The following is a 16278-nucleotide window of genomic DNA, read 5'->3' as shown; positions in this document are numbered from 1 at the left end:
CCTGGGAAACACTGTGGCGTGGGATGTGGTGTGATCTGTTTGGGCTGATGGGAGCAATGTCTCCCCACAGCAGAGCTGGGCCCTCCCTGCCTCAGCTCCTCTTCCCCCCGGGGTGGTTTAGTGGGGACCACAACCAGAGCCTGTTCTTGCAGACAAACCATATGCCAGTGCACCCACTCATGTACCAGCAAAGCCTGCGTGGTGGAGCAATGTACAGCTGTGCAGGTGGAGAAGAGGAAAGCTGAGGGTGCAGGAAGGACTTGACTTGCCACTGAAATCCAGGGATGGGGGACTGTGGGCACAGCCTTGGCAGCCCTCTGTGGAGAGCCAACCATGCTCCCACCCAAAGTTACTCAAGGAACTGGGATGATCATTGGAACTCCCAGGAGGGAGTTAGGGCTGCAGGTGGAGGGGCAGTCTCAGGAGTAGTAAAAGATACAGTGGGATCTTTGAGGTGCTGGAGTGCTCAAGGTCTCCTGCTTCTGTGCACAGGCCACAAATTCACTTGGCTTGAGCAATTGCTCCCTTCTCAGAAGATCTTCTTGTGTGGGCAGGGTATTTCCCAGCTGAGCTGAATGTGTGTCTGTGCACTTGTCTTTCCAGGTGACCCAAGACAGCTGGAATAAGCAACCCTGAGACCACTGGATGCTGATAGCTGAGAGCCTCCTTGCCCATCTGCTTCATCCCTACACCAAGGTTAGCACCCATTTAGTCATCACTGATTCCTGTTCCTTCACCAGGGCTCTGTGAAGAAGCTGGGGAGCCTTGTGCTGTCCTCTCCTCAGCTCACAGGGACAGCTCTGTAGAGTAGGCATCTCCTACCAGTGATGCTCCCACAACTCAGGCTTGCTGGATGGTCCTGCCTCCCTCCTTGCTGGCAGTGTAGCAAAGGCAGCCTAGATGTGTACCCCCAGTGCAGCTGAGACCATTGGAGCCCACATGCAGTAGTTGGGAGCTCAAGAACACAGTGTTTCAAGCCCATGGGAACTTGGGCTGCTTGCTGTGCTTGTCCTTCTGCCTCATGTACCAGCAGTATTGAACAGTTTCCCAGCTGCTGGTCTCTGTTGGTCTCTGCTGCTAGCTGTCCTTCACCTGAACAAACACACCTGAGATTTCACTCAGAGCTTGTGGCAGGCATGATCTTGCTTTCTGTTGGAACCAGATGAGCTTTTCCTGCATTTTCCCAGTATGTTGTAGCTCAAGGAGGCCCTTGGCCATGGTGTGTGAGGCTTAGAGTGACAGCAAAGCATTTCAGGAGGACTGATAATTGTGTTGCCCCATCCAAAAGTGTGAAGGGCAGGCCCATGCTGCTGTGAGGTAATGGGTGGGCTGAGTTGGCTGTGGGCCTCCCTCCTGGTCCCTCCTCCTAGATGCTTGCATGCCTGCCTGGGATCCATCAATGCTTCCCACACCTGTATGATGTGCTCCCACCAGGAAGGGAGCCCTCACCAGCACTTTGCCTCTATGGAGGCAAACTGAGCCCACCACTCACTCCAGAGCTCCTGGTATGATTTGGCCAGGAAGAGGTTACATGGGGAAGCCACTGTTCAGGACATGTGGGTACCCAGACTGTGTGTCTGAAGTGTCTGCCAGGGAGATTTGGGGCCAGTCCAGACAAACTTGAAGTCTGGGTCTTGGGCCATCTCATCCTTCAACCTGATGCTGAAGTGATAGCTCACCCACAGGTGAGTGGGGCAGCTGTTATGTTTGTCTGGGAATTTAAAAGAAAGGAAGGAAAAAAGTCCTTTGGTCACGTCAGTGCTGTGGACTCCCAACCACACAAGTTGTGGCAGCAGAACAGCCTGTTTATTCAGCTGAGTTATGAAAATCACTAATTTCTGCCCCCTGCTGGCATTTTATATCTCTCTTAGTGATGGAAAAGAGACCTGTTATATGGCTGAGACCAGAGAGAAGGTTTGCCTTCTGTTCTGCAGGAAATCCTTCCAGTTCCCAGTCCACCAAGCTCACAGCATCCTCTCCAGGCTCCTCTGCCTTTTGACAAGAGGTATTTTAACTCAGGGCTTATAAAGTGATCAGAGAACCAGAGCAGCTCTTGAAGACAAGCTGAAAGAGTTGGGGTTGTTCAGCCTGGAGAAAAGGCTCTGGGGAGACTGTATAGCACCTTGCAGTACTTGAAGAGGCTACAGAAAAGCTGGAGAGGGACTTTTTACAGGGGCACAAAGTGATAGGATGAGGGGGAACAGTTTAAAACTGGCCGAGAGGAGGTTCAGATTAGGTACTAGGAACAAATTTTTTTTCTAGTGAGGGTGATCCAGGTTGCCCAGAGGAGTTGTGGCTGCTCCATCCCTAGAAGTGTTCAAGGCCAGGCTGGAAGGAGCAGCCTGGTCTGGTGGAAGGTGTCTCTGCCCGTTGTAGAGGATTTTGGAACTAGATGATCTTTAAGGTCCCTTTCTACCCAAATCACTCTGATACTATGTTGGATCCACTTTCCTTCCCCTCACCACTTGCTGACCAATAGCTTGATATTTTGAGGGACAGAAAATCTCCTGCATATATGCAATGTGGCAACTTCTCTCATTACCTTGTCAAAGCTTGACCCTCTTCTCTCTGTTTTGGATATTGTCAAACCCAGGTGATATCAGTGAACTTAAATTTGGACTGAATTAACCAAATTAGTTCAGTTTGCAGCAGCTGGCAGGAACCTGGGAGCTGGTACAGCTTGCAAAACCTTGGGTAGGCTTGTGGTGCCCCTGTCTGGAATGGAAAATATCCTGGGCAAAGTGGAGGGTTTTATCTTCAACAGAAAATGGTCAGCCTGCTCTTAGCATGTGTGGGCTGCTCTTGCCTCTTGATCTGAGGAGCTGTTCTAGGAAAAGGTCTTCTTCCTACTGGAAACCTCAGTGAAATGCTGCTCCCTCACCAGAGATGGGCCCTGGGTTCCTTGTGAGCATTGGCACTGTAATTATGTGTGGAATCCTCTCTTTGCCCTACCATCTCTTTTGCAAGTAGGTTGGGCATTTGAAGTTCCTGTTCATGGGAGTGCTGGGACAGATGGATCCTTGTTCAGTTCTCACTGGTCCCAAGAATGGAGCAGAGGATCATCTGCTGAGGCTAATTTTAGGTCTCTGAACATTGGTGGTGTCCCTCCAAGCTCCTATTTGTGTGCAGTCTTGTGGTTCCCTGCTAAGCACCATGTCAGAGTTCTGTATCTTCATGCATGAAGGTTTTGCAGTGGTATAGCATCCCAGGGATTAGGAAGAACTTTGAATTCCTCACTTACCTAAAGTGTCTAGGCCATATCAGATGTATGAGTGGCCACTGGTTTTGGTTGGTTTTTTTTCCTCAGCCCTAGCACCAAGCACTCTTTGGACCTTGCATTGTGGGTGCCCCCTCACTGCATGGCACAAAGCAGTCTGAAGCTTTCCAGCCTTTCCTTGCCAGAATTGCAGCTTTTCTCAGGTGGGCACATGTGTTACAGGACACAGTCTCCATGAAGCCTCTGAGTGTAGAATACTCCAAAGCCCACAGGCAAATGATATGAGAGCCCAGCTCTGTCCCTCTCTGCATGGTTGGATGGCTGCTTGGCATCTTCTGCCACTGCCACCCTCCAGCCCAGCACAGGGTGAGGCCTCACAGCCTCTCCCTTGTTTGTACACCCAAGGCTTTTGGCCTCCCTGCACTTTTTGTTTCCACCTGCTTAGGTGATTTTTTTTTTCAGCAGTCCTGAGCTTAGTGCTGAGCTTTGTTATGTTTCATGTTGAGGCAAGATGTGGCTCTGCAGTTTTGGCCTGTCTTTATTTTTATCCCGTGTAAGGCATAGTTGATGGTATCAGAAGGAAGTTACAGTCTCCTGAGCTGCATGACTCATCCTGGATCAGGACTGAGGCTTTGCTAGCTTCAGGTGATGTAACCAGTTGTGGTGGACCTTACTGGATGTGAGGAAGGGCAGATCTTAGGAGGCAGAGCTTTTAGAAGTTGTTTTATATCCATTCTGTTAAGCCTTTAAATCCATTCATCACACCTAAGTATGGGTCAGCAGGATCCTTTTGTCTTCCTCTTGCATCTCATGCCTGGGTAGGAGATGTGAAAGGGAAGGAAGCTCTGCTACCATGTCAGGGTGGGTAACTGCTGCGTTACCCACATAGCAATGGCAGACACCAGTTTTTAGGACAGGAAGTGAAGGAGGATCCTGTCTGTGGTTCAAGCCACAGTGAGGTTCACTGCAGCTGAACAGAACTGCCTGGAGTGGAAGTGGGCTGGGACTGGCAAGCAGAGACTTAGGAGCTGCCTGCCAGGCTGCATTAGGAAGAGTCTGAGACCTCCATTTCCATCAAATCTGGTGGTTCACAAGTTAGAAAAAGCTCATGGTGGTTCACAAGGCAGCCCTGTTGTGATGGTCTGGTCTGGGCAGGGGCTGCATGTGGGACAGGCACAACATGGGGTGCATCCTGAGGGGCCTTTGCACCCCAGGTCTGTCTGCTTGGCTCTCCTGTGCCACACCTTGGGAGATTCTGGTGAGTTGTGATGTACCAGGGTCTGAAGTCATCACCTTGCCTGTGAAGTGGGTGGGGATGGCGGGTTGTGGGGGTGGCCTTCCACATCCGCCCCCTTTTCTTCCTTGGGGCGATGAACGTGTGGCTTTGGGAGAATGTTGAGGCTTTTGGGTGTTGTGCAGGAGGTTTTGTGTGTGGGGCAGTGGGGAGGGGACAGCAAGGCTTGGGGGAGCAGAGACAAAGGAGGGAGGCAGGGGGGCATGCTTGGGGGGATTGCTATGGCAACTGGCCACTGGCAGCATTGCTTCACAACCTTTTCTGCAGCGCAGGATGGAGGAGCAGTCATGCAGCCTGCCACAGACCTTGATGCAGCCCCATCCCAGCCATGCCAGGGGCTCAGCACTGCTGGGCTCCTGCATGAGAGTCTGGCATCTCCAGCTGTTCCTCCTAAGGAGGCAGCAGCCTCAGGGTGGGTGGCCAAAGGGATTTTGTCCATCTGCTCCCCTCTTTCGCCTCTCACTGGGGAACCAGTGGGCAACTCCTGTTTGCAGACCTGTTGTGTTTGAAGCTCTGAATTACAGAGCAGGCCCAGCCAGAAAGAAATCCATCTCCTGAGCTCTCTCACTATACCATGGAGGAAACCAAGTTGTTCTGCTGCCCTTGCTTATCCTTAGTTGATCAAAGTAAGTGGTTCTAGCCATGCCCGCATCTCCCCAGGAAGCCTGGCCTGGTACCACGCTGTCCACCATGCACAGCAAGTTTGTCTTGCTCCAGGGTGTCTGTACTCTGATGGAGAGCAGGTGCTCTATCTGAGCACCTATCCTCTATCTGAGGAGCCCTCAGATAAAGTCTGAGACCATCCTTTGGGGCAGGAAAAGGAGAGGCTGCATGTTTCTGAAGCTGCCCTTGGGCAGACCCTTTGTCAGATGCCAATAGAGAGCTGACTCCTGTGGCTGAAGGAAGCAGGAAACATTGTGCCACTCACTTGGAGAACGGGTCAGGAAGCCAGCTCCAGCCTGACCAAAATGTAAGCATGACTGTGACCTGACCTGTCATCCGTGGTGTGCCTAAAGCCCTGGATGTGAGCCGGGGGGAAGGGACCAGCTGGCAGCAAGCACAGCTTGACATGGCTGGGTGTGCGAGCTGTTAACACCTCTCATTACACCTCTCAAAGGTCAGTGCTCGTGGTGAATTAAAACACCCTTCCTACAGCTCTGTGCCCAGCCCAGAATGAGAGGGGAAGGGGTCTGCCCCTCCTTCTGAGGATGTTCTGAGGTCAGATATGTTTGGATGCCATGGGGTGGCACACAGTGCTGTAGTGCCCGTGGCCAGAGTTCATCTGGGATTAGGGTGCTCAGGCAAAACTGGAGAGGAAAGGGTGGCTGGCTGTGAGCTGACCAAATGACTATGTACTCACCAATGTCACAATCTGTGTCTGAACTGTGACCCTTCCATCCAGCTCCAAACCAGGGTTCAAAGCCTCAGAAATTCCACTGAAAACTATTTCCAATCTGTCAGTGTCCCTCTCCAATTTAGGGTGATTATGTCATCTGTCCAGAGCTGCAGTTCCAGACATCTTAAAGCTCCCAAATAGGCTAGACTTTTTTTATAAAATAGGCTGGACTTTTTTATAAAATGTCCTCTGTGATCCAGACATAAAACCCCTGGGAAAGCTGCCTGCAGCAGGCAGTGATGTGCTTGCTCTATCCTGCTTCCAACAGGCTCCTTCCCTTTCCAGAGAAGAAAGAGCTTGACCTGCACTGGCAGCTGGAGCTACTTCCACAGGGGAGGCTGGAACACTGGTACCCGGCACTGAAGGCAATTTCAGATCAGCAGCATGAGCACTCTCATCATGTGTGTGAACTTCCTCACCTGTGTGAGGATTGGCATTACAATATACTATGGGTGCAGATGATGGCAGAGCATGGTCAGAATCCATTGGGCCAGACTAAAGTTCCCTCTGACCCTACTTTCACAGCCTTTTCTTTCTGATCTTTCCTGCAGACTGAAGCCTGGGGATGTGCTATGGAATATTATAGGCTGGGTGCAGAGCCCAGCAGATAAGGCTGGGGGTTATGCCTGCATGTTGGGGTTTGAGTTGCCAGTTCATTGGGCTAAGGAGTCCTTTGCCATTTGTAAAGCACCTCTCATGCTGAGATCCTTGCCCAGGACTTAAACTTCTGGGCACTGTGACCAAATGGGCTATAACCCCATGTCAGTTTTTAAATGCTGCTCCCTCTTTTTCTGTCTTGTCTGTTTGTACCACACATTTATAAGCGCAGCACAAAGGATCAGAAAAGCCCAAAGGCAGTGGGGTCAGATACTCTGCTCCTGATTTGGGGAGGAGTTAAGACAGGCAGTGCTGGAATAAGCATTTAGGGAGAGGCAGCCAAGAGAGATTTCCTCCTGGCTGAGCTGCAGCATTGAAGTTTGGAAAGCACTGTGTGGGTTACGTGCTGCTGTGCTTTGCTGCTGCCATTGCCTTGGGTCCAAGCCTGGGACATGCAAACCTGCTGGCAGTCAGATGAGGGGACACCATTGTGAGCAGCATCACACTGCAAAAATGGACAGCAGGAGCAGCCTTAATTCTGCTGCTGTGGCAAGAATGCCGGGGATTTCAGCAGAGAGATGAATGGGTCGTTGGGACAAAGAGGAAACTGACTCGGTGGGTGTTTTTACCTGCATTCTCTAAACTGGGAGTAACCCAGTGGTGCTGTACAGATTGCTCTGTCTGGGAGGTGCATAAAGGACAGCTTGCAAGAGCCAGCACTTTGCTCAGCTCAGATCTGTGCTCTGTGCACTGGGGTCTTCTTACTGCCTGTCAGCAGTGCTGTAGCTGGGCAGAAAGAGCAGAGCATAGACAGATTATAGCAGTCACTCGAGTCCTTTCTATACCCCTGTTTGCATTGCTGATGAGATTAGCATAGCTGGGCCAGTGGTGGACAAAGAGGGTAATTCTCAAGGCCCTCTCTGCTGTGGCTGCCAGCAGAATAAAGCAGTTATGGCATCAAGTAGCAGGTATGAGCTTTGCTTTCAATTCATCTTCAAGGAGCAGCAACAGCTAAAACGTATGAGCAGTTTTTGAGGAAGTGAAATATTCTCGGGTGTTTTTTGCCTGGATCTGGTCTGCCAGCCCTGGGGTGATAGTGTGGGATCTTAAGGTAATTGCAATGATCTGTCCTGGGCATGTGATAAACCTGGATACAGAGAACACAAAAATTGGTGTTATCAATCTGCCACCCTGAAAATGCTCCTCTTGCTGCCGTGCCTGCCTTCTGTGACCAAAGGGCTGTTTGATGGCTTAGATTTGTTGAGGAAACAGACTTGCACCTCCTCTCTTTCTCCTGTGCAGCTTTCCCCTTGGCAGTTCTGTACAAATGATTTGTTGCAGATTACAGCACTATTTAATTCTGTTGCCCTACAATATTATAATGTTCAGAGTAACTGAGCAAAACCCAACGGTGCTTCCGGAGGAAGGCTGCTATCAGAGGCCAGCCCTGCAGCAGAGGCTGGAAGCAAGGAGGAGCAGTTTACCAGGAAATGCCTGTGTTCATGTGCTGGTCATTTTTGGGAAGGATAAAGGCATCTCACCCTTGAAAGCTTCCTCACTCCAAATGCTGCTGACAGGGCTACACCAGTGTGAGCAGCAGTGAGAAAGCTGCCCTCCAGAGTCTGCAAAAGGGCTGACCAAAGTGGTGGTGTGGGAAAAAGTCAAATTTTGCCCTTAAGGTGTTTGGTTGTTGGTTTTTTTGTTTGTTTGTTTGGGGTTTTGGTGGGTTTTTGTGGATTTTTTTTTGTTTGCTTTTGGTGGGGTGGGGTTTTTTTGTGGTTTTTGTTTTTGGTTTTAGTTTTGTTTGATTTTTGTTGTTGTTGTTGTTGCTGTTGTTTTCTGTGAAGTGTTGTTTGGGGGTCTTGGGACATGTGGTTTTTTTGGTGGTGGTAATTTGGGATTTTTTTGCTACCAAAAAGGAAAGGTGTTGCTTGTGCAAACCCTTGTAGAGAAAGAGTAGGGAATTTCTTTTGTAGTGAGCCTGCCTGAAACTGGATACATGTCAGATGTGTGTTAACAAAGAAATGAAAACATTGTGCCATAAACTGATGAGGGATAATGAGTTTAATACGCTGTTAAGTTTTCCTGGGAGATAGAGCTGGGGAAGGGGTATTGACAAAAGCATTTGCTTTGTATGACAGCAACAAATACCACCTGAAGAGGCTCCTCTGGTGAAAGTGACTGTTTTTAGAGTTCCAAAGAAGGTGGAGTGAGGCAACCAAGAATCTGGGTAAAGATTCCAGGAGATTTGCAGATGAGCAGTGCAGAACAGCTGTGGATTTTCTGCAGCTTGAGCTCTGCTTTCCCATTCAGTGGCATGGCTGAACTGGAAAGTGCTGGGCTCTTATCTTCATTGAGATCTCCAGAAAAGTAGTAAGGACATCATAGCTTTACTAATCCTAATGAGATGACTGACCCAGAGCCTGAATGATCAGATCTTTATCCTTAGCTTCTCTGCCTGCAAAATAGATTGGGTGGTGATTTGCTACTGTACCAGGCATAAGGATTTTGAGGATGATGATGTGGCTGAGCTCTGTCCTGCTCAGATAGAACATGGAGTACAGATAGGACCTTATCTTGGGAAGCTGGACTGGTGAGTGGGGCCCCAAAGAGTTTTTGGAGGGGTGGGACGAAAATTGAGGCTGAAGTGGGTTCCTGAAAACCCATCAGCTCCAGGAGCTGGACTGGAGAATGCAAATCTTCATTCAAATGCTTGTACCTTGTAAAGAATGCAACTCTCTGCTCTGAAGGAAACATCAGTCTCCTACCTTTCTCTCCTGGTCCATGATGAGTTACACACATCTACTGCAGAGCCCTGCATGCCCCTGTCCCCTTTGGTACCAGAGATCTCATGGATTATTCCCTGGGACCAGACATTGCCCAGCAGGGCTGGATGCAGTCTATGGCTGGCAGCAGAGTGGAGCCAACTCCTGCCTCAGGAGAGGTGAGAATGGAGAAAGCTCATCATTCACATAGTTGCTTGGTGAAGGGCATTTGGGTTTCTTTTTCCTCATGACTGAGGGTTTCAGAGATGTCCGTACTAGCCTTTCCCTGCTCACCATGCTGTGCCTGCTGCTCCCCACTCGTTCCCCTTCCTGGGGCAGAGACTGTGCGCTGTGACTCAGTTTCCCCGTGGCCTGGGGACCAGGGGCTGGTGGAGTGAGACTGGAAAAGGGCAGAGGGGAAGTTACAGCAGCTGGTAGGAAATGGCATTTTGGGGTGCTGCAAGGTCACCCTAAACCATCCTGTCTGCAGAGGAGGCATTTTGGGGTGCAGTGGTGCAAGCTTACTTTGTCTCCTGTGGAGCTGGCATTTTTTGGGTGCTGCAAAGCATCTCTGCTCCATGATGCCTTCTCCTGTGTCAGGGATCATGCTAGGGTCAGGGGGGGGAAGATGACTGTGCCTCCCCTCCTCTCTGCATCCCCACGTGTGCAATTATGGACAGTCCCATGGCTCTGTGTCCTTCAGTGTGTGGTTTATGGCTGCTGCTTGGGACATGGTTCTGAGCCATCTTAGACAAAGCAAGAGACAGAACTGTTTTTCTCACTGTGCTCTTGCCTGCATGCAGGCTGTGTAGGTAATGCCATGCCATGCCTCTCTGCTTCGGGCAGAGTGCAGTGGCTGTACCTAGGAGCAGAGGAGTCCTTGCAGGAGTGCCCCAATCCCATCTGCTTTCCTTGATATCCTTATTCCTTCCTGGCAGCACTCAATTCACCTGCACAGAGCTTGTTTCTTTAATAGACCTGATGAACTGAGGGCATGCAGATTAATTCCAGGAGTCTAGGAAGAGTTGCAAGGCCAGTGCCTGTCTGTGTCCATGCCCATGTAACTGCAGTAGTGTGGGGTCCCCACGGTCACAGCTTGGTTACAGTTTGCAAAGGTGGTGATAAGGATGGCCAGGGACATCTTGCATGCACAGCTGTATCCCCTGGAAGCCACCAGCAGATGGGTAGCACAGCTCTTTTGTAGGTAGAGGGTAGGTCCAGCTTCCCATGGATCGTGCAGCCTGCCTTGCCTCTGTGCAGCACTCCGAGGCGGTGCCCCAAGGGTTAAGCCACAGTTATGGTGTAGGGTTTGTAGCAGGAACAAAGAGGGCTTTTGAGGTCTGTGCTGGGCTAGGAATAGAGGGAATGGATTGAGCCTTTCCCAGTGTGTTGAATTACAAAGGTCATGGAGACCTTTTACTGGGAGGCAGCAGCAGTTGAGATCCCTGCTGGAACTGGGGCACAGAGAAAAGACATTGTGAAAGCTGGTGAGAGAAACTTTATGGAGAGCCTTAAGGCCAGAGTGAAAGCTGGAAGTGTATCCTGAGATTAATCAGTGTTGAACACAAGGCTGGGAGCCAGGAGGCTTTGTACAGGCTTTCTGCCTTGGGATTTTGAGTTGGTTTGGCTTTGTTTTCCTTCCGTGTTACATTTGTAGCTGTCTCCACACGTGGCACCTGAATTTGCAGCATCCCTGGTGTAGGCAGCACTGGGACCTCCCCAACCTCCCCTGAGCCAGTGAAGGCTGCAGTGGGTAAAACTCAGTGCCTGTAAGGGAGAATCTCTCCAAAATGCAGACACAGTCCGGGGTGCCTGCAGGCACATTTTGCATTAGCAGAAGAGGGAAGTTGGCTTTTCAATATCTGCCCAAGCTAAAACTGGATTTTTCATGTGTAGTTAAGCAGGAAAGCCCAATTTTATCTGCTTTCCTAGCCCCTCTGCTTAATGATGTCTTCTCAGAGTGCCCCACGGGGCACAGCACCAGCAAGTGCAGTGAAAGAAGCTGGGGGAGGGATGGCAGAAACCTTTGTTTCCCTTCTCACAGCAAGGTAGAGAGAGGACAAAGCTAGTTTCCGTCCCAAGCTTCGGATGGTGTGAGCCAGCCAGCCAGCCAGCCCACCCAGGACGTGCAGGGAGGGCTGCAGGATGTGCTGAGTCAACAGGAGCATCCCCTGGCTGAGGGCTGGGGGCTGATCAGGGCTGCCAGGACAATAGGGGTTTTCCAGCCTGCAGGAAGGGGGAGAGTCAGCTGCCAACCACACGGTGGGCTTTCCAATTTTAGCAGGCTTGGATTTGTGTTACCACCCAGAAAAGGTGGTTTAGTCCTTAAAAATTCCAGGCTGGGTTAGCAGGCAGCTATCCCGTTCAGGTCTGTCCCTGACATAGGGGTGCTCCCTCATCTAAACATTCATTTAAAGAAATTCCACATCTGGTCTTTGTGTTGGATCATATGACCTTGGATGTGATTTTCAGAACAAAAGGCTGATGCTTCATTGTGCTCTGTCCAGGAGATGAAAGCTCGTCCCAGGGAATACTCCATGAGGGTCACTGCAGCCACCATCTAATCAGCAACCTGGAGCCTGCTCCACTCTTTCAAACACTGTTCAGGGAAAAGTAGGTAGCACAGAAGAGCTGCTGTGAGAAACAGAGCCCAGAACTGGAGTTTGGTTTGAGACTCCTGGAAATGGCAAAGTCCTCGGATGATTTTGGTAGATGGCCTGTTGTGAGAGTTGTGCCCTCTGTGTCTGTCCCTGTGACCAGGAACCATTTCAGCAGAATCATCAACTTCACATACTGCTTGCTGCTGAGCATCCATGTTGAGAAAAGCTGAAATTAACCACCTATCACTGCCCAAAATCTTCTCTTCTCACCCTGCCCTCTGGCATCACTTGTGCTGCAGAAGCATGGCACTGATGTAAGGGTGGGTGGATAACTGGCACCCCTATGGTAACAGTTCTCAGCTTGCTGACCTGAATGTGCTGTCTGAAGGTAGCAAGATCTTGCCACTGTACTTTGGAGAGACACTCTGCCTCTGCCCTGAGCCACCTGCAGAAGGGCAACACGAGGCAGTTGCAAGGAATCCCCTTGGTGTGGGAGAAACATCACAAGTGAAAGCAGCTTGTGTGCCTCCTCCCTGCTCTTTAGCCTGTCTGGAGGGGGGGTGTTGCAGATGGCTTGCTACCCTTCTGTGGGTCAGAACTGAGGGAAGGAAAGTGCTACAGTCTGGCTCAAATCAGAGCAGTCTCCAGCTGCTGTAACTGGATGTTGGACATGACCCTTTGCTTTCCTTTTGTTGGGGGATTGTAGCAGGGAACCATCCCTAAGAGCTCACAAAGGTCATTGCTGCTCCCAGAGCTTGCAGAGAATCCCATCTTGCCCATGATTGATGGTAGGCTAGTTTAAGCACATACATTTAAATTGTTGGGACAGTCCTGCTGGGTGCTGACTTTCATTCAGGTGCTTGCCTGGTGGTGTGGCCTTGGTGACACCATTGCCATGGTGTTTGGTTTGGCTGATGAGATGACCTGAGTGCTATGGATCTCCTGCCCTGCCCCCCTAAAAGAGACTTCAAGGACTGGAGCATCCTGATGAGAAGAAGGATGTCCTGCATAGAGGGGAAGGGACTGGTGCCTGCAGGACCCCCTGTGTGACCTACATCTTGATTTTCTTTGCCCTGAGAAGGGAGGGAGGCTCCGTTTGTATATGGTGAGGATTAGAAGTGTAAAAATCTAGGAAGAACCAGCAGCTCTGACATACAGTCTTGAGCCTTGGCAGAAAGCCATTCTTTGTCCCTAATAAATCCATGTCATCACAGCCCAAAACAGCTCCCTCCCCACCCAAAGGATGGTTTAGTCTGGCCTTCATTCCCAGATGTCAGGGCCTCCTGACCTGGCAGGGATGTGTGACCCTGCTGGAAATGTGCTCCTCAATCAGCTTGTCTTACAGCAGCACCAGCCAGGTTTGTTCTGAGTGACCTGCATGTGGCTGTAGGCAGAATGTTGCAGCTGGCCAAGTGCTCCTGGCTGGAAGGGATGAGAGGCCCTTATCAGCATGACTATGACACATGGGATGTGTGGTGTAAAGGGTGAGAGAACAGCCTGTGCCTAATCCCAGTAATTTTCTCCTGTAGACAGTGGGAAATGGATGCTCCAGCTACAATAGGCAGAGGAATGGGTCTGCATCCAGGCATGCTGTGCAGGCCAGCCTCTTCCACACTCCCTGACACAGATGGATGTGCTTCAGTACACAGAGCTGCTGGCTGGCTGGCTGGCTGGCTGGGGGATGTGTGCCACAGCTCTCCCAGGGCTCCAGCACAGCTGCAGGGTGCTCTCTGCCTCTTGTTTCATGTGTCTGCTCTGGTCCATGCCAAGGTGGAGGCTGAGGCTAGCTGGGGGGCCCTTGGATGGGGTGATGTTGAAGGAAAGGAGAAGGAAAAGGATGTGGAGCAAAGCTTTGTGAGCTTCAGCCCCTAGCATTAGGGGGATTGCTGGTCAGCGAAGCAGCCTGAAGAGGATGTGTATGTAGCATCATCTGCACAGCTGTTTCTGTCTGCATCCAGGAACTGGACAAGCCTCTGAGCCCTGTGCAGGCAGTGGCTGATCCAAGTGATCTTCTCCTGGTTCCTGGGAGGTTCCTGGAGAAGCAAACTGGCAAGAAGCATAGCCTGTGGAGTTGTGCTTGGCCTGTCCCTATAGGTAGGTTAGTTGGTAGACAGCTCTCCTGTGGATCTGAGCTGAGTAACCCTCCCACCCCTAGCCATGAGGGTCAGGCTGCTGGGGGGCTGATAAAACCAATTGGTTTGCCTGGAAGGCAGCCTCAGAGACTGGGGAAAGCCCTCCCCCAGTATCACTCCTTATCTCAGCAGTGCTGGCCACATGGCAGTGCTTCTGCTCTGCCTTTCTGCCCTGCCTCCTCTCTTCCCTATGGACCTGAGCCAGGGGTGTCATCCCTGTCCCTTCTGCCACTGGGTGCTGCAGCACAGATCCACACACACGTGTGTGCACACATGGCTGTGGCAGAAATGGGTGAGCCAGCCAGGAGGAGGGAGTGAATCGCAGGGGAATGAGTCAGTGGGAAGCAGAGGGCAAGTGCTCTCCCAGGGCTGGGCTTTGAGGGAGCCCAAGGGCCTGGCAGCTCATGCCAGGTCACCCAGGTGATGGGGTCAGGGTGCCAGAGGAGAGCTGAGAAAGCCTCAGGGCTTAGCAGGTGGAGGCAGTGCCTGTGGCTATGGAATGGGAGAGGATCCAGCTTGGCCATGTGCCAAACCTATGCTCTGCCCATGACTTCTCCAGCTGCAGGTACATTGCTGTCCCAGAAGGTTCTGGGGCATCCTCTGTGCTGAGGATTTCAAGGGAGCTATGTGGTGACAAGTTATCCCATGCTCTGGTGGTGGGGTGGATCCCTGTCCCCATGTAGGCAGCCCTGGGCAAGCTAAGCAGGTCTTTGTCCTGGATGGATCTTGCCCAGTGACCTTCCAATCTGCTCCAAGAGAGTGGAGAGAGGATGGGAAGATGAATAATCCCTGCTGGAGTGGAGAGGGATGAACAGCTGTGTACACTGTGTGGGGGGAGAGCTGGGATGGGATGATGTGCTACAGATCTGGGGTCATGGTTGGTTGCTGGCTCTGAAATCCCCTTGTGTCACCTGGGCTCTGCTACAGCTTCTGGGGGAAGCTATGGGGGTCATGAATGGCTGCTGCCCTCATCCAGGGGACTGCTTTGGTCTGGTGAGTCGAGTCCAGGTGGTCTCCACTGAGTTTGACTCCAGGTGGCCCTGCTCATCACTCCTCAGGGCAGGTCCACTGTGGGTGTGGTGCAGGGAGAGTTGCCCGTGCCACTGTGGTGAAGCCAAAGCTCTCTGTATTTAGGGCCAAACTTAGAGCAGGTACCAGGGACTCCTGGCTTGGGGTAGCTTAGGTGTGTTGCTGGAGGCAGTGATGTAGGTGCTTGGTATGTCTTCCAGCCAGAGCAAGGATCGAATACTTGAATGAAAATAACCCCTGCTGGCCTCAGTGCTGAGGTGAGCCTCTTTTTATTTATTTATTTTTATTTTACCACTTCAGAGGTGTGCAGGTGTCTGCTGCTTGGGGCTGGCTGCAGGCACCTTTTGTCCTCCATGGTGGCGCCTTATGCTGGGCAGGATGGAATGGGCTCCAGCATTCTGCAGAGATGCCCTGGAGCTCTGGAGGTGCTGTGGGGCTGCTGGTGTGCCATAGCATGTTGGGGCCAGAGGCTGAGTGGTGGGTTTGTGCAGCCTGGGAAAGGGAAGGCAGCAAAGGGAGCTCTCACTACTGCTGGCAGCTGTGGGTTTGGAGAGAAGCTGAAGCTGAGCTCTCCAGGGAAATGCCCGGGAACAGGATGAGAAGCGGTGGCACACACAAGGGAAATACCAATTAGATATTAGGAAAAATATTTCCCCACAAGGGTGGCTAGACTCTGGAGCAGGGCCCAGTGAGTGGGGAATCGGTGTCCACATTTGGAGACCTTCCAGCACTTGGCAGGAACAGATCCTGAGCAACTTGCTCAACTTCAGCCTTGCTGTCAGAAGGGTGGTCCCAAAACCCCCTGAGTTCCTTCACACCACTGTTGTTCCCCAGTTCTGCAGTTCTCAGGGCACTTGTCAATGTAGCAGTTCATGGCCTGTTGGACTGACTGACTTGTAGGCAAATCAGGGGTTGTGTCTATCCTCTTCTTCTGTCTTGATTCTTCTGGTCCATATGGTATTAGCAGTGTCAGGGGATGGAGGCACCATGTTAGCAGCATTGCCCAGGTCATTGCTTTGCCTCCACCTACCTTAGCCACCTCTCCAGAGCTCCAAAGTTACTCCCTCCCTGCATGGGCACAAAAAGCTGTTGGCAGTAAAGCCCAGGACAATGAACCACCCGCCCTGCTCTGCTAACAGCGCAGAGCTGTGATCTGCAGGGGGCTGCTGGCATTGTTGGGAGGCTGGGGAGTATGCTAGAAAGGCTCTGGGTTCATCTTCCTTATGGTGCCTGTGCCAGAGATAGCGT

At 51.4% G+C, this 16278-nt stretch overlaps 1 protein-coding gene across 5 annotated transcripts in view; it reads left to right on the top strand.

The window, feature by feature from the left end:
- Positions 1-608: 608 nt before the first annotated feature.
- Positions 609-16278, top strand: part of FAM214B (family with sequence similarity 214 member B) — a 34066-nt gene continuing 18396 nt past the window's right edge. For 4 of the 5 annotated variants that reach the window (XM_030467917.1, XM_030467918.1, XM_030467915.1 and 1 more), the window contains exon 1: positions 609-696. The gene's annotated coding sequence lies outside the window, so the exon portion shown is untranslated. Of the gene's footprint in view, positions 697-1871; positions 2006-16278 lie in introns of all 5 variants that reach the window. The other variant, XM_030467916.1, reaches the window with a different exon arrangement.

Source organism: Calypte anna, chromosome Z, assembly GCF_003957555.1.
Source record: "Calypte anna isolate BGI_N300 chromosome Z, bCalAnn1_v1.p, whole genome shotgun sequence".
Lineage (NCBI taxonomy): Eukaryota > Metazoa > Chordata > Aves > Apodiformes > Trochilidae > Calypte > Calypte anna.
This window is presented reverse-complemented; position numbering and strand designations above follow the sequence as displayed.